Source organism: Hesperophylax consimilis, chromosome 20 (assembly GCF_061612785.1).
Source record: "Hesperophylax consimilis isolate HC1 chromosome 20, BYU_Hcon_1.0, whole genome shotgun sequence".
NCBI lineage: Eukaryota > Metazoa > Arthropoda > Insecta > Trichoptera > Limnephilidae > Hesperophylax > Hesperophylax consimilis.
Window position 1 is genome coordinate 32,702,798 of NC_142855.1, and position 19,231 is coordinate 32,722,028.

A 19,231-nucleotide genomic window follows, 5' to 3' on the forward strand; every position below is an offset into this window, starting at 1 on the left:
TCAAAGATAAAAATAAAACATTAATTACGCTGAATAATATCACAATTTTTATCAAATAACTCAATGTCAGAGAATGACACAGTTATCAGTTGTACAGTTTTAATATATTTTGTAATAAAAGCTAAAGAATAAGTACACTAACAAACAAGTCTGATAGTTTCTAGTAAATAACATCTTTGGTGTTATTTTTGAAGTAAAACGTTATATTTATCAAAGATAAAAATAAAACATTAATTACGCTGAATAATATCACAATTTTTATCAAATAACTCAATGTCAGAGAATGACACAGTTATCAGTTGTACAGTTTTAATATATTTTGTAATAAAAGCTAAAGAATAAGTACACTAACAAACAAGTCTGATAGTTTCTAGTAAATAACATCTTTGGTGTTATTTTTGAAGTAAAACGTTATATTTATCAAAGATAAAAATAAAACATTAATTACGCTGAATAATATCACAATTTTTATCAAATAACTCAATGTCAGAGAATGACACAGTTATCAGTTGTACAATTTTAATATATTTTGTAATAAAAGCTAAAGAATAAGTACACTAACAAACAAGTCTGATAGTTTCTAGTAAATAACATCTTTGGTGTTAATTTTACAGTAAAACGTTATATTTATCAAAGATAAAAATAAAACATTAATTACGCTGAATAATATCACAATTTTTATCAAATAACTCAATGTCAGAGAATGACACAGTTATCAGTTGTACAATTTTAATATATTTTGTAATAAAAGCTAAAGAATAAGTACACTAACAAACAAGTCTGATAGTTTCTAGTAAATAACATCTTTGGTGTTAATTTTACAGTAAAACGTTATATTTATCAAAGATAAAAATAAAACATTAATTACGCTGAATAATATCACAATTTTTATCAAATAACTCAATGTCAGAGAATGACACAGTTATCAGTTGTACAATTTTAATATATTTTGTAATAAAAGCTAAAGAATAAGTACACCAACAAACAAGTCTGATAGTTTCTAGTAAATAACATCTTTGGTGTTAATTTTACAGTAAAACGTTATATTTATCAAAGATAAAAATAAAACATTAATTACGCTGAATAATATCACAATTTTTATCAAATAACTCAATGTCAGAGAATGACACAGTTATCAGTTGTACAATTTTAATATATTTTGTAATAAAAGCTAAAGAATAAGTACACTAACAAACAAGTCTGATAGTTTCTAGTAAATAACATCTTTGGTGTTAATTTTACAGTAAAACGTTATATTTATCAAAGATAAAAATAAAACATTAATTACGCTGAATAATATCACAATTTTTATCAAATAACTCAATGTCAGAGAATGACACAGTTATCAGTTGTACAATTTTAATATATTTTGTAATAAAAGCTAAAGAATATGTACACTAACAAACAAGTCTGATAGTTTCTAGTAAATAACATCTTTGGTGTTAATTTTAAATTAAAACATAAAATTTATCCATGATAACAATAAAATGATAACATTATTTTTTACATTGAATACTATGACAACTTTGTTTTATGACCCAGTAAACGATGGTGTGCACAAAAACATTTTGTTAAACAATAGGTTGAAGAATATCACAATTCTTATTATATAATAACATAAAATGATGTTTACTTATAAAAAAATGTTACATATTTTCAATACAAGCTAAATACTAAGGCACGTTAACCACCACATTTAGTTTTATTTAGTAAAGTAAAAACAAAAACAAAAAAAAAACATATAAATAATGTGCTGCTTGCTTTAATGACGGGCCTAGTAGTAGTATTCAAATCACTTCTTTGACTTCCCTTCTTCCAAAAGTTTAACAATTGTATTTAAAATTTCTATAGATCTAGTATTATGATTTTCTATTGACTCTGTAAGCCTCGTCAATACAGCCAGCAGCTCATTAAAAAATACCGACTGATTAATGATGTTTCGATCCCCCTGTTCAATGAACGCATTTGATGTCTTCAACGTTTCATCTACTCTACGGGATGCTGTACTTCGCCGAGTCTGCACGAGTGGCGGTCGGTTAATGGAGGGTTCATTCAAAAAAGGAGTTGCCTCCAAAAGTGGTGGTGTCAGTGACGGGGCCTCCACGAGTAGTGGTACCTCAACTCTCCTGGGAGACTGCCAGCTGCTGCAGCCTGCAACAGGTTGAGTTGAGGAACTCAACGTGTTGCTGGCTGTAGCACCTGGGAGAGACGAAAAGTCAAAGTCTACCTCAGACTCTGGGACTCCTGTGTGGCCCGTTATCAACACGGGACTGATGACTTGTAAAATCATCTCTTCTGAGTGGTTTAAATTTATTGATGGCGCCGGTGGTCCACCTCCAGTCCCGGCCGCATGACGTCTCAAGGCGACACTCTTTAATTTGGCCTTCGATCTTAAATCTTGCCATGTCTGAAAACAATTTTGAATAATATTCATTATTGACAGTAAATATCCTAACAGTAATGTAGAAATACACTTTCTAACATCTTAAAATGTTCAATATTCTTCGATTTTGAAACAATCGGCATTGAGGTTAGGTAACCCAATACACATTCTTTTCAATATAGTGATTTTTAACAAACAAATTAGGTTTAAGGAAATTCCGTGTGAACATCATATTCGTTTTATCGAATCGCGATTCGTCAAAGACGGACCTTCATCTGAACGTAGTGTTAGGGCAACAAGAACAGTTTATATTTTGTACACAAATTAACAAATACTAACCTTTCTCCAGTGTTTGAAGTCTTTATTCGCCCCTGCGAGGGCATTCAGTTTCTCCGCGATTTGCACCCACCTCCGTCGCGATTCATTAAAAGTAAATGTCGCCGAAAACTTTCCCGAAAGAAGTTCGGGATCACTACTAACTAGCTCAATTAGGAGCTGTTTTTGGGCGTTAGTTATATAGCCGGTAGACATTGCGACAAAGAAAGTAAATAGCATAAATGAACCACTCAGTAAATAGTGTAAACACAAACAACGATGCGACGTTTGTTTTGTTTTGACATTTCAAATTCACACCATAGAAACGCCAAAAAATCAGAAACATAGACAATATTCACAGGGTTACCAATATAATCATCTCTTTGATCATTCGACACTCCAGAATACGCATAAATGAAACAGTCGACAAAGTTGGTCGTGACGACCAGTAATTTTTTGCGAGTAACGAGCAACTTTTGTTCGCTACTGGAGAATCGCAATCCAGGGATAATATCCAAAGTCTCTAAGATATAAATATCCCTGAAACTTCTTTTGAACTTTATTTACCATTAGAGAGTAAGTAAAATCCGCTGTCACCATGTAATTGAGCCGCTTTCCAAAATGCTGCTTAATGAACTATAGTACAACACAAATCATAGCTTTACTGCATATAGTTTCTATGTGGACATGAAATGTTTAGGCGCGTTTCAAACGTGATTCCCAAATCTTTCCAAATATTAATGTGCTTAAGAGATTGTAGGCAGCCACTACGCGCGCATTTAATAGCCATAATATGATTTTTCCATATGGTATCCCCAGCGTCCTATTTACCTGCTAAGTGGAATAATCGACATCAATCGCCATCTTCTTTCGCTCTTGGGAACTGGTTCGGTGCGGCGGCTCGCGTACGTAGCTCGTCTACATTCCTTCTGATATTAACGTCGTGTTTGTAATATTGCAAATAAGTGTAATAAACGATAGATTCTGTGAAATACAATCTTCTTATTTTTAATCGACACGACACCCTGAAGTATGCGAAGCGGCGAGGTAAGCGTCGACCTTTGCATCCTATAAGATGAATAAGACATTGTCTAATTGTGAAGACAATAATAGCGATTACTGAACTAAAATTTGAAACAGAAAAGATACGGTCACGTCTAAGACTCGAACCCAGGACCCTTGCGTTGCCGGGAAACCGCTCCACAGACTGAGCTAATGATACCCTATCTCCTTCGGTCATACTCGTATTTAACTGTATTATACTTCGAATAAGAACTACCAACATTTTCTTCATTTTTCTCACCGCATATCTTTGTGTATGATCGCAATATTCAACCCGAACGAAATGCAATCTAGAGACAGTGTCTTTAGATAAATATTTTATTTTAATATGCGACATCTATTGACTTTTTCTGCAAGTCTAAGATGAATATTTTATTGATCGCAGACATTATGTAGTTATAGTTTACTTTAGTGTAACCCAATGAAGCATTTCTTAAAATTAAATCCCAATTTATTGGTCTGACTTTATTCAACAATGGAATAGAATATGGATTGAAAAATTGCATATTACACTCTTTTTTGGTTTTCTAGTCTTTGAATATTTTGAAGTCACATAAATGCATTTCCTGATATTTTTTCCAATTAACAAATATGTGTTTTCCATTTAAAATGTTAATCTATCGACGTGTTTGAAACACGTTCCATACAGATAGTTTGAATGTTTCTCAAGTGGCAGGAATAGGACAGATAACAGATAGTACAGCTTAGTTTGGTTGTGTTGGTGGATGCTGATGTGGAAAATACATGACACTGTCAATAAGAAACTTGCTCGCCTTGCACCACAGTGGACACACAGACCTCAGGTTCCTACCCATCCCTCAATGTTTCCTTCCCAGAACTTCTTCTCCTTTATTTCAATAAAAATAACTTCCGTCAACTACACAGCATCCCCAAAGAAGACAAGGGTCATTGTTTAACTTACGGCGTTCTATTTGGAGCTAATGTAAACAAACAGTATTTCCCGGAATTGCCCGAGCTTTACACAAAGTTTTTAGAAAACAGATGCGGATATCAATTTTCCTCAAGCAAAATTTCATCAAGAAGTTTATTATCACAATTCTGTTTAAATAAAACAAACATAATATTCATAAAAATATTAATAAATATTATAAACAAGCCATTTTCACAGCATGCGTTAGTGAAGGTTGAGATTCAAGGTTTAGTTAAAATGTTCACACATGCGTTAGGCAAGGGTTTAGTTAAACTGTTCATTACATGCGTTAGTCAAGGTTTATTTAAACTGTTCACAACATGCGTCAAAGCTTGGTTAAAATGTTCACAGCATGCGTTAGGCAAGGTTAAGTTAAACTGCTCACAGCATGCGTCAGTCAAGGTTTAGTTAAACTGTTTACAGCATGCGTTAGGCAAGGTTTAGTTAAACTGTTCACATCATGCGTTAGTCAAGGTTTAGTTTAACTGCTCACAGCATGCGTCAGTCAAGGTTTAGTTAAACTGTTCACAGCATGCGTTAGGCAAGGTTTAGTTAAACTGTTCACAGCATGCGTTAGGCAAGGTTTAGTTAAACTGTTCACATCATGCGTTAGTCAAAGTTTAGTTAAACTGCTCACAGCATGCGTCAATCAAGGTTTAGTTAAACTATTCACAGCATGCGTTAGTCAAGGTTTAGTTAAACTGTTCACAGCATGCGTTAGTCAAGGCTTAGTTAAAATGTTCACAACATGCGTGAGTCAAGGTTTAGTTAAACTATTCACAGCATACGTTAGTTTAGTAGCAACGGTTCATGACTCATTTTATTAAGAGCGGGAGCCACAATAACAGCTCAATATTTTTGAACGGTTTATAGGGTCAATTTGATTGAAAAATACGACAGCTTAATCGAACGGGAGCCGTGAAGTCAGCGTGAATGAGCAGTTAGAATACTGTACTCGCACAATACGATTCAGCTCTCCAGGTGTGTCTCTCCAGGTACGGCTCCTCCGCTACGGCTCTCTCGATACGGTACGGCTCTAGCTCCCAACATAAGAATGCACGTATACTATTGGTACCGTTATGCCACATCGTCACACGAGATAAATAATATACTAGGTAGTTACTAGATGTAGGTTAGGGTGGAGTGACGTTGTATGGGACTTTTTTTTTTAAAGATGCCAGTACTGTAATAGCAAAAAAAAGTTGCCTTTATATAACACCTCTTTCGTCTAAAAAAATTAACTCGATCGAAACATTCCTTTATTCAACAACCAGCACATTTATATTTAGAAAAAAATTGTATGAAAAAAGTCGCTGAAAACTCTGCCAAGCATTATAAACAAGCGATATTCATAGCAAAAATACAATTTTATTAGGGGTTTTATAGCTAATAAGGTGCATAACACATCTGAAAATAAGAATAAAATTACCATAGTTTCAAGGCGGGGTCTATTTTTGGTTTTTTGAAGAGGATTATTGATGTTTTATTGTTTTTTTCGTGTTTTTGATAAACATGTTTTTTTTATTAAATAAAATACTTTAACAAAGAGAATTTTTTTAAACATTATCGAAGTTTTATAATATTTATCGTGTTTTGAAATGAGATTTGGTGTGAAATTCGGGCATTATATGCCTAGATTTCATTGTCGCCCGAATGAATCTATCTCTTGCTTCAGGCCCAACTGTAGACAACGATGCCTGGGTAACTAATTTGATGCACCTCTCGACTGCTTGAGTGTGGCAGGGAAATCTGGGAAATTCAATACTGTCCTTTTCTTCACCGAAATTATTTATCATTTTGACTAGGTCGTCATTACTGATTTCGGATAGTATCGGTGGCGGTGTAACTTCGCATTCCTGCCAGTTGATAATATCGTAATATTTACTTGCTGAAAAGTTTATTGTTGGAATAATAAAGTCTCTAACAACAGATGGACTAGGACATCTATCTCGCGCCTTTAATATTTGTCTCAAACCCAATTCTCTTACAATAAGGTTGTCATCCATTATCATGGATAGTAGCAGATTTTCCGGGTGGCAAAAATAGGCGTTTCTTTGAATTACTGGATTAATTATATCTCGTAGATCGGTGCTCAAATATCGGGTGAGTTTTATTATAGTCATGTAATGCCCCATCTTTACACGACGGGTGCCTCTTTATCTCAAACCATGTCGGAGCATATGCTTTAACAACATATTCAGCAAGAATTTTTAGGTTCACTGAAGGGTTAGTTGTTCCTATATATAATCGAAGTATTGAGTTTGCTGTCGTCAACCAGCGTGAGTGACAAATACTACCTGGGGCCCTAGCATGAACGATCGATAAAGCCCGATATTGACAAAATTCGATAAAATTCGTCATATAAGATCAGTTACCGATAGTTGCGAGCATGGTCAATGGTAGATTGGATATATTCCGACCGACAATTGACAAAATTCATTGTCTATGGTCAGTTGGCGTTATTTGCGAGCACGTTTGTCAAATATTCCAACCGACGATTGACAAAAACCCGCCAAATCTATCGCGGACTCTTGGCTGTCAGTTAAACTTTCGATATAAAAACAACTTTTTAATAATGCCGTTTTTTTTACAAAATTACTGGTATATCAATGAACGGAGGCAGGCTAACGATTCCAAAGAAGCTCGTAAGATTGAAAGACGCCGTTTACGCGATCAATTGAATCCGTTTGAACTTGGAGAGACTGAATTCAGACACTTGTTCCGGATATCTCGTATAATGGTTAAAGATCTTATAGATCAACTAACTCCCTTTTTAGTGTCAAAAAGTACAAGCGGACTTCCAATGTACATTAAAGTAAGTGCATTTAATATTATTATGATATCTTTGTAAAAACACAATGTCGATCATTAATAAAAGGATTATAATGTTGACAGGTATTAGCACCAATAAGTTTCTTCGCCACAGGAAGTTACCAACGTGGGGTGGGGCAAGACCATATGCTGGCTATAGGTCAGACAACCGTCAGTAAATGCATCAAAGTGTTTATGAAGGCAGTGTTGGAGCACCTTTATAGAAGGTGGATACATTTTCCAGCAACAAACGAAGCCAGGAAGCAAGTTGAGAGTGCTTTCAGGGACAAATTAAACTTTCCTCATGTTCTGGGCTGCATTGATTGCACCCACATTGCCATTGTGACCCCTTCCAGACATGAAGAGCAGTATAAAAATCATAAAGGATTCTATTCGCTCAATGTTCAAGTGGTAAAATGTTTGTTTTTACAAATAAAACAGTTGGTGTACGGTGTTTTCACATTTTATTGAAGGTTTTACATGTTTGTTATACAGGTATGTGATGCTGAGTTGACAATATTAAGTATTAACACACGCTTCCCGGGTACTGTCCACGATCAATTTGTTTGGAATAGTAGTACAGTAAAAACTGAAATGACCAGACTATATAATCATAGAATTGGGACGTATTTCTTGCTAGGTATTATACTATATTATATTTCAACAATCCATAACTTAGTAGTTATATATACCTATTGTAATGGGTGTTTATGTTTCAATCAGGTGACTCCGGGTACACATTGGAACCTTATCTCATGACCCCAATATTTGATGCAGCTGAGGGAAGTGCAGAGTACAAATATACAAAGGCGCACTGTAAGGCGAGATGTTGCATAGAACGTCTATTTGGAGCATGGAAGGCTATATTCCGTTGCCTTAGGAAAGATAGAGTTCTCCATTACGAGCCAGAAGTTGCTGGTCAAATAATCACTACATGTGCTATTTTATACAACATGATGAAGCACTATAAGTCAGTTTCCTTATTTAACTAAATGAAATGCATTTAAAGAAAGTAAAGCAACAATTCAAAATAATAATCGTTTTATTTCAGATTAACAGATGAATTTATTGATAATATCGTGATAGAAGAGATTGAGCTATTAAACCAGGCTGAAGATGTCAGCAGAGTAGTAGCAGCCCGCGGAGTGAGAGATCAAGTCGTTCGGAAGTACTTCTCTAATTAATAAACTCATCTTACCCATCTAATAAAACAAAGTTTAAACATTTCAATCATTTACTATTAAATATAAAAAAAACTTGAAAGAAAGTAAAGCAACAATAAACAAATACAATTTGTGTGTCATTTCTATTTTTAATGTTTGGATGAAGAACTGCCTGTGCCCGCATTGCTGAAGAAGATTCTCACTGACCACTGAACCCGCCAAAAACACATTTCAAATTTTGTGAGACTAATTGTTAATTACCTTACATAATGATATTTTTGTCTAATTTCAAATCTAGCTGCTACATTTAAGACAGATTCTAACATCTTGTTACTATGATAAGATAATATTTCATATTTATGTGATTACATAATTACTATTTTTGCTAAACTGTGTATTTTTTTAATTCCCCATTTTCCTCTTCCCTATCTCCTTCCTTTCCCCACTACCTTCAGCCTCGCAACATACCCCGATTGGGGATACCATGGTCTCACTGGCTCCAGACGGGAGCACATAAAAAAAGTATTTTACTAAAACTGTATGAATAAAACATATGTCTATAAATCTACAAAAACCAAAATGGCTTCATACACACAAATACAACATTTATGTAAACATTACAAGTCATTGAACACTATACAAGTACATAACAAATTACATATACTCAAATTCACCAAAGACTGAAAGTGGCAAAAGAAATACAGGCTATGAGGGTGTACACGTATACAATCTCCTTCCCGATAGCTTGAAAACAGTAATAGAATTAATATATTTAAGAAAACCGTTTGATTTTAAAATTAGTGAACAAAATTGAAATGTACTTATATAAAATGTGTACTTAAGTTAATAAAGCGAAATATGTATATTTCTTAACTTAATAAATAAAATAAAACTTATTCTAATGAACAAGTAAAACAGAGATATTGGAACAAATGGCACACATAAAAATTAAATTGAATTTTCCTCGTCTTCAGATTCCAACTGCAATGAATAGTTATGGGAAGTCGATGGTACTGGATCTGTTGGTCTAGAAATAGAAAGAAAAGTGTATTATTAGAGATTTCATTCATTATACTTTCATCGTTCCTCTGCCAGTTCCATGCCTCACTGCTATATATATATATATATATATATATATATTAGAGTAGGTACCAGCTTTCCATTGTAGGCTGCTAGCCTCGCTTCATGAACTTTTAATTATCGTGTTTCTCGTGCCTCTCTTGAGACATACTCAATCATTCAAGTGACATCATAATAATATGAAATATGTACTGTAATACCTCAATATCTGTTGTCGGAGTATGTCAACCCTTTCTTCTTGTGCTGCAGTGTACCTCTGAAACGATAGATAATAATTCATTAATTTACCGATGAGACCATTTTTTTACATCGACGTATTTTCGTTTTACATTGTATATGATGACATTAATTTATGAGACGATGTATGAATGTGAAAGAGGCAAGAAGTGTGTGCCAAGACCGAGTTGATTGGCGGTACATCCTTTATACTGGTACTGCCTACCCCTGCGGGAAACGGCGTGATGGTTAATTAGTAAGTTAATGAGAATAAGAAGGCCGCCGCTGAACTTTGAAAGGTTGCCACTGAACTCTGAAATTATAAATAACAATTCATAAATTTTACTTAATTTGAAATTACTTGGGAGTGATTCAAAAAGAAATATGTAGGAAATACCTCAAAAACATCTGTAAATCTGTTGGCGACTGCCACAAGCTCTTTAAAGATGTTGTTGCTGGCTTCTTGAGCTTTTGCCATACGACAGCCGACATCTGGCGTAGCAGCTAGCTTCCTCTTCTTGGCTGGGTTGGGTTGACTTCTCAGCCCAGTTTCCATCCCTACACTGGGCTGAGGCGTGAAGAGCTGCTGATCGGAGTACTATAAAACACAAATAATTGGCATTGATGATGAACGATAACTTCCATTTTGACAGCAAATATATATTATATTAACATTCTAAGACATTAGTGACCTCAATATCCAGCACAAGTTGTTCTGGTCCCTCTCCTATGCAGCTTTCGGGAACTCCACTGCCCTCAGAACTGGCTCTGCCAATGATACTAATCACTTTTTGAGTGATGTCACTTAATACCGGTATGGTAACAGTGTTTCCAGTTCTGAGAGCAGCTCGCTTGGCATCGGCGTTTTTTGCCCGCGACTTACACTTTAAATCACGCCATGTCTGAAAAGAACAAAAATAATATCAGCTTAAAAGTGTTTTACGGACTTATATTAAGTGTCTTCATGATAGATTAGATTAGAAGTCCGGCATTTTCGTAAAAAAAAAGCCAGTTTGTTTAGGTAAGTTGAAATACTCACTGTTTTCCACTGCTCGGCTGACGAATTGACGAATGACGAAGCATTCTGAATGTCTACAAGCACATCTTTATTGATAATCCCATATAAACAAGATAAATAAATAACTTACATTGATTCATTTGACTTCGACATCATAATAAGTTGATTTTTGTAGATAATACGTAAAGCCGTTGGTAACCGTTGAAGTTTGACGTTTGACGTTTGAGAAGCGATCCATAGACAACTGCTTCAGTATTGCCAGCGTATATCGATTTCTTATTTATTGCGTTATCAATATTGATATAGTTACCGATAGCTTTTACATGCTAGGGGGTATTGATATAAACTCGTCGGAAGTTACGTCTGTCGATCCGATATTGTAAAGTTATCGAATTTTCTGTGCTTGACCCCCTGGATGACGGTTTCCTAAATTTGGTGACCTGTTGTAACTGCAAAACATATTTCGTACAAGTATTTTTGGTCCGTGCTCAAATTTTTCAATTCCTCTGCGTTGAGTTTGTGCATCTCAAAGTGTATTGGTGAATAATTTAAACGGTGTTTTCAGAGCTGCTTGAAAGAAGTTTTCCAATAGGTCCTGAAAACCCTTTAGGTCCTGTTGTAGCACCATCTAAGTGTTGAAACAAGTGGCGAAGGGGAAGTTCGTTTGCATGCAGCTGACAGATAAACCATTGTAACGGATGACCTCATTCCAATTCCATGAATCTAATAGTTCCATTTCTTTTGCTTGTATTGACAGCAGTCCCATCACATCCAATCGCTGATAAATCATTCAAATTAAAACCGTTCACTTTTAAATGGTGTAACATGCTCTTTGCGATGTTTTTGCCAGTTCCTGATGATGGTGTAACATGTCCAACATATTGAGACCCCGGCTCAGATAAAATGGAATAATGTTCTTCTGAAATCGTTCTCCGATGATAATTATCTATCCCCTATTTTTTCCTGAGACAGTGTTTTATCCTTCCTTCCATCGAAATATAGACCTCGAATTTTTGTTGACTCCGACGACATCTGCCATGTTTTTATTAAAGAAGTGCGACACGTTTGTCTAGCTCGTCTGAGTTTGCTCCTATCAATCACCATTTTAGAGTCGTCTTCGGTTACTATGCCAAAATCTTGTAATGTAGCACTTGCAACAGCTGATGCCGACCTGTCTGACAAACTACACTGATCGCAGATTCTGGCCAAAGTGGGGAGTTTTAACATCATACGGGAATTTTCTGGAGGTTGAGAAGAATGTGAAGAAAATTGTTGGTTTTCATCAAAAAAGGGTTGACGTGGTTTTGTCGCTGATGCTTTAGATGAGCTGACCTTCGAAGCAAGTTCAGATAAACGAGCTTGCATCCTCATTTTCCGATGTAATTTTTTTATTGTGTCGGTGTCTATTGCTCCCAGCATCATTTTTCTCGAGGATCTTTGGTCTTCAAGGAATGCTTGTTCTTTGGTGGGAACCTTGCGCGTCTTTTCCCAGGAACACATATTCAGATTGTTACATTTGCATGAAGCAATATCGAAAAGTTTATTCATTTTGATTTTATAAGAATTAAACTTAACATAATAATACAATGATCTTGGATCAGTTTCATCACTCGATTGTGTGAAACAATGGGAATAGAAGCGCGCTTCCAAATTCCTTCAACAATTGCAGATATAACACATTTTATTTCGAATACTGACGGTTTTTTTGTAGAGTTAAGATTACGCTCATATCGTAAGAACAAATAAATAATGTTTAATCACTTCTGAGACAGTAGGTAACAATTGAGAGTTCATTTCAGTTGGTGCCCCGAATATTGGACATAAAATTTTGCTTCTCGTGTAATTTGCATTCATTTTCACAACAATTATATGTGTTAAAATTTAATCGGACAAGGATTCTAACACGTCTACGGTCAGCGGTAGCCGAAACGAAACTAGATGCAAGTCGCATCTAGTATCTGCGACGAAACAATAGGAGCGAAATTATCCCCCCCACCTCCACAGCGCTCACAAACTCTCTCTCACTGGTTTAACAGCAATTTATGCAGTGTTTTTTTTTTATAAAACATGTAATGTTCAATAAGGTAAATTCAATTGAAAGTAATGGATATTATTTTATATTTTTGAGACAGTACTCAGATTTTGGGAAAAAAAGGCTAAATTTACGTTTTTTACGTTACGAAATCGCTAGGTTGTTGAATGAAGACATATGTTTAGATTTTTTTAAGTATTTTTACGAGAATATGAATGACATGAAGCATCTTTTGGCAGCTATTACAATACCGAGATTTGATTTTTGCAATGTCACTCCACCCTAATGTAGGTCCAAGTCCAGATGTCGGACTGTTAGAAGCCATTCAAGTCTCTGAGTATGTAATAACAATTAATGCTTGGTTAATTTCAATGGGCTGTTTTTTCTAAAATATCGCCTGATAAAAAAGGTGACCGCTTTCGGTTTACCGGGAGTCATACAAATACGCCTTATCAAAAAGAGCAAGCTAGATTGTGTGGCTCGTTCGTGAACGACTCATCGCAACAGTCAAATTTTGTTAAAATGTTCACAGCATGCGTTAGTCAAGGCTTAGTTGGTAATAGGTAGAGAAGAAAAATAATCAATTGAGGTAACCGAAATATAAAATAAGCTGTAATATTTATTATATTGTACAGAGAAAGAAAAAAGAATATTCACATAGTGTAATGTTTGCGGAAGCATTGTTTGATATCCAAATGAGACGATGTGGGTCGTTGTTAATCCGGTATTACATAATTGGGGAGGTGACAACGTGGGAAAGAAGACGATACACGCATTCACACTGTTTTTATCGACTGGGACGCATTCCATCTCGCTTGTACAAACGCTCTCCCATTCACACATTACAATGTTTTTAGTTTAAACATTATTATTTATTACCATTTATCAAATTATTGCTAATGACATTAGTTTTTTAGATGCCTGTATCGTTACATTATATAGTATTGTCAATCTAGAGATTTGTATTTTTTCGCACAGATTCGATAGATTTTCCGTATGTAATATTGTTAAATATTGGTGTTTAATTTCAATTATTTACTATCATTCAGTTTCCAGTCCAATTTCTTTTATAATATAAGGACGCTTCGGTCACAAGCTGTTTATTGCGGAGTTAGAAAATTTGCACCGAGAAAATGCTAACAGAAAACAAAAGAACAGCGATTATCATGGTAAAACAAGGATATACTAAATTGACATGTAAAACAAAATTGTTATGGTAAACAGTTGCTATGGTAAAATCAAAGTGATATCTGTTGACAACTTCTGGAATTAAACACACTCCCGCCGAAAAAGAATCTGACAAAGTGAGATAGCTCTTTTAAATCGCAAAAATGAGGAAAGAAATTAATTCTTGCGGTCAAACGATAATGTCACAGGAAAGTCACCGCTTTGGCAAGCAGGTATGGATACCGCCGCCCCACAAACAATTTACTGGAAAACCAACACCTCTGCCATAGGTCATCCAAAGTGGTATTTCAGGGTCTTGGTGATGGATGCGTTTGCGTGGCAGGCCAGGTCGTGAGAGACTGGTTGAGAGAGAGGTTTTGACCTCTCAAAACATCATATGAAATTGCAGTGGGAGGGATGGATTTTCACCAGTTCCGTTACGTTTGTAAAACCTATTACGTTACATCAATAGCTACATTCGGCTCCACCAATCACAGAGCTAGAGCACACACCAGTTGTGTCCGCGCATGATTTTTGTGCAACAGAACACAGCTAGCGTTAAATGCCGAGTATCGGTCAACCGTCATCTTCTCAACATGTGAGAGATATTTACCGAATTAAAAGATGCCGTAAAACGCTGTGAAATCCATTAATCGTTGAAAGTGATGTCCGCCGTTTGGGGCGAAAGTCAACAAAACATGTCTTAGTTATGTAAGCTATAGATATAAATAATTTGATCACTTTTATACAATAAGTGGGAATGCCACAGTTTGATAATGCCTTCAGAGGGCGAAACAGCTGTCACACGTGATAATAATTACAGAGCAGAACTTGTTTATAAATAAACTGTTTTTATAAATTGAATTATAATATTATTGTGTACATAAAAGAAATTAAAAATATATAATGGAGTTCTACAAATTAAACTTGAAAACAGTAAATTAATCAATTGGTAATATTCATTTCTTCTGAACCATGCTGCAGACATGTCTCGGCTAGTTGTTTGCTGTTGCGGCCAACTGCGCAGTGCGCAGAGCCAGCGATTTATAGCGAAATGAATACGGTGTATCTGTCTCGCTCTAAAATAGCGCGAGACCGTCTTTTAGCGAAATGGGAATTAAGTCTCTGTCTGAAGGAAGAAGAATGCTGGTCCGAAACGTCCATCTTCTGTGATTGGTCCTGGCGAAGTTCCAGCCTTCATAGATAATAATAAGTGATGGATAAAAATAATTTATTTACAATATTTGCAAAAACCACAGACATAAGAATATATAGACTAGAAATTAAAGGTGAGGGGTAAAATCAACTGTTGAAGAACGAAGGGGGTAAAGCTGACTGTGATTCGTCAATAAATCAATCTGACAGGATATAGGCATCTCGCATTATAATATCACCATTTAGTTCTTAAAAGTAAAATCTGCTTTTGAATGAATAGACATTTTTACATGGGAGCGCAAATTACTCGCCACGTTATGAACTAATTTGCGAAGTCCAAATTCGGCAAAGTAAATTTCTTCTATTTTCAGAGTCGTAGTTAGTTTCAGAGTATTTAGTTAAGACACTTTTACAAATGTTTCATAATTCACTTACCCCAGTAAACAACGATGAGCACACTTGAGAATCGCTACATTGTGATGTGATAGTATATGTTTCTATAACTGATCCATATAATACGGTGTGATTAAGCTTAAAATAAAGTAAAATAATGCTTACTTATGGAATGTAATACGACAATTGGGTTTATTCTCTTTTTCACATCTATCTTTACAAGTTTTCATATCACAAGCAACCATTTTGCCGTGTTATTTCGTAAAATGCCTCGACCATAGCTCGACGCTAGTTCGAACAAGAATGATGGCGTCACATTCTCAAGATTCACGGGAAGCCATACGCGAGCCCAGCCGGCTCCAATGGAACCGGTATGAGGAATGGGGAATAATACGCTTTTAATCACTTAGGGCAGGTCTACTAATATTCATATGTCTATGGCAAAAACCTTGAAATCTGAAGGCAGTAGTGATCCTTATCATCCTTCCAGCGTTGACAAGTTCAATAACATTTAAGAGGAAACTACAAGCCAAAAATGTGTAGATTCTTGGTATACCTTATATTGTAGGTAATAGGCATTCAAATCGACACCACCATGACACCATGATGATGGACACTGCAATGCTGTCCGAAACGTTGGCTAAAGAAGGAGTTAGCGAAACACGGCATAACACCCCCAAAACAAATAACAAAAATACTTTTGGCCGTGAAAATCTTAAATCATATTTTAGTTTTTATTTTTTTTTTAAATAATTTTTTAGAAAGAAAAAAAGTTAATCAAGTGAAGCTGTCACAGATAATCTTAGATATAATAATATTTTTTTTAAAGTTGTTTCCTTTATGCTTTCATACATTTCTATTGAAAAAATATTTTGTTTAGTAGCTTACATTTATATTTTTAATTGAGTAATTTATTTTTTATTTGTATTCTACTGAAGCGAAGTGATTGGAAAACCTTCAATTTATCTAAAGCATATTTTTTGGTATTCATAATGTACACCAATTTGTTATAAAGATTAATCAAAATAGTGATTTGGCATTAAGCTTCGCCCTAACAGTTTAAGTTTAAACGTGATAATTTTATATTAAATTTTAATTAATGTCTTTTCACCATTTTCTCGTTCAACGTTGCTGATTTGTTTTTGGGCTGCAAGGAAAACAATTTATGTTTCATAAAATAACTGATAAACTTTAGTTGAAATTTATGTTTGAAAACAGTTATTCTTTATGTATTTTCAAATAGTTATTGTTACTTTAAATAGAGTTTTGCAATATTTATGTTCACTAAATGTCACGGTAATTTTTAAATACAACAGTTTTCGGGTTATGGAACACCTGTTAAGTGATAAATTTTGTATATTATTTTGTTGTTTATATATATTCTTGAGTTAGCTTTCATAATTGAGGTCATTTTAAGAAATCTTGAGATTATTTTATGCGGGTTTTTTCAGCGTAACCTTGGTTGATCTTCAAAAGATGATATGTACGATCCAAGAAGATCCTGAGTGATATTCTCCTGGTCTATTTATCAGGAAGCGAGTTGTATGACAGCTACGTCATCCTTCTTAAGATTACTCTTGAATATTTGTCATCCTCTGCAGCTCGGTAAGATATTTTTATCAAAATGCTTGGATCAATTTAGTTAATCATACGTAGCAATGTTTCTGTATTCAGTTTCAAGCATACAGGTTGTTGCCAATTAGAACAGGAAATAGGATATTAAATATAGAAGAATTGGGTTTTCTTCAAAGCAAAATTAATTTATTTGAATTTGTCAATAGTATTCTTTTACTAGTATTTATGAAAGCCATATTATTCAGTAATCAGATCAGATTATTACTAAATATACATTTTCTGTTGAAAACAAAAAAAAATTATACAAATTAAACATATAAAATATATAAATAAAAAAGACAAAAATTCTATTTCCATAGTAATTTTTTTTTTCTTTAAAATTGATGGTGACCAGCTGAATTGAAGTGACGTTGACTGAAAATAATCTATATTAATAATAATAATAATGATTGGATTATTTATATAGCACCGTTTTCGCGACAAAATCACCAAAATGGCGCTTAAAATTAGTTTATACATTTAATGTATTCCTATGATTTAGACATATATGTTATAACTTGTGGCTTATTACTAGTTTAATAGCTAGTGACTTATAACTAGTGGTTTATAACTAAAATCAATGTCTAATGATTTACAACTAACACCTTTAACTAGTAACTTATTTTTATGACCGAGTTGTTATTTACACAATGACGCTATGTGACTTACAACTACGGCACTATAGATTTACGACTAACATAGGTACATATTTACGTTTACAAATTTAGATTGTTAAGATTTCTGCCCGTGGTGTCAGTGGTAAGGTATAAAATATTACAAAAATAGTTATAATGTAATAATAATAAAGGATTATTACATTTCTGTAAGTAGTCAAAGAGAAAAATCCCCTGGACACGACAATTCGAAAGGGTGATTCTTTAGTTTTGCTCTGAACTCAGATGAGCTGTCGATTTTTCGAAAATGTGAAGGTAGTTTGTTCCAAGCTGTTGGTTCTGCTACTGCAAAACCCCGGTCTCCAAAATTGGTATTGGGATTGCGCTTAGATACTGAGAGTCTACCTTTGGCTGTTGAAGATGCTGATCGTAGGGTTACTAGCCAAATATTAACATCGCTTGGAATGCACAGTTCCGACAAGTAGGGTGGCGTCATGTCATGTACGGCTTTGAAAACCATCCAGCAGAGTTTGAATTGGATTCTCTCAGGGCACTTAAGCCAATGAAGGCCTGATATGCATCTACAGGCGTCATTATATTGAATTCGGAGTCGTTCCATCGAGCAAGTTCGGTAGAGACACGATGTCTCACACGTATACAGGCCAGTACAGAATGCGTTGAACAGTATTTTTTAATGGTATTGCTAGATTTGCAGAACCTGCGGGCTATCTTATGGTAAAAACTTCAAACTTTCAAATTAAAATTATTAATGGAATATAAATAATACTTTCGGGATTTATTTCGAGTGAAAGTTGTAATAAAACATTATTTATTAACGTTTAAAATTTATAATTTTGACTACATCAGTTACAAAGCATATAAAGGTCATTTTTCAGCATAACATGATCATAATTAGTATTTTTAATATTTTACAGCAAACTTAACATTATTTTTTAAACATACTTATTTATCTTTCTTTTTCAGGCATCGAATTATACATTTTAAGTCCTCTATACATTATGCAGTTCTGTAACTCTGTTTTTTTTTTTTTTTAATTTTTACTCTATTAACATAGTCTCGTAATAATAGGTATCCAAAAAGTATTTAGGCATTCGGATAGTGAAACATTTTCTCTCATTTGATTTCGGTTTGTAAATTTACCTTTCCTAAGAATGAACCTCCGCGGTCATAAATTACTTCTAGCTTATAAGCAATAATTAGTCGCCTGAAATATCAATACAAATTGAACATATCTGCCGAGTAAAAATGAATGCCGC

At 34.5% G+C, this 19,231-nt stretch overlaps 1 long non-coding RNA gene across 1 annotated transcript; it reads left to right on the forward strand.

Moving 5' to 3' along the window:
- The first annotated feature begins 7,219 nt into the window (after positions 1 to 7,219).
- On the forward strand, positions 7,220 to 8,114 carry LOC149414567 (uncharacterized). The gene is made up of 3 exons (XR_016304082.1): positions 7,220 to 7,506; positions 7,587 to 7,913; positions 7,998 to 8,114. It is a non-coding gene; the product is annotated as an uncharacterized LOC149414567 (long non-coding RNA).
- Positions 8,115 to 19,231: the final 11,117 nt, after the last annotated feature.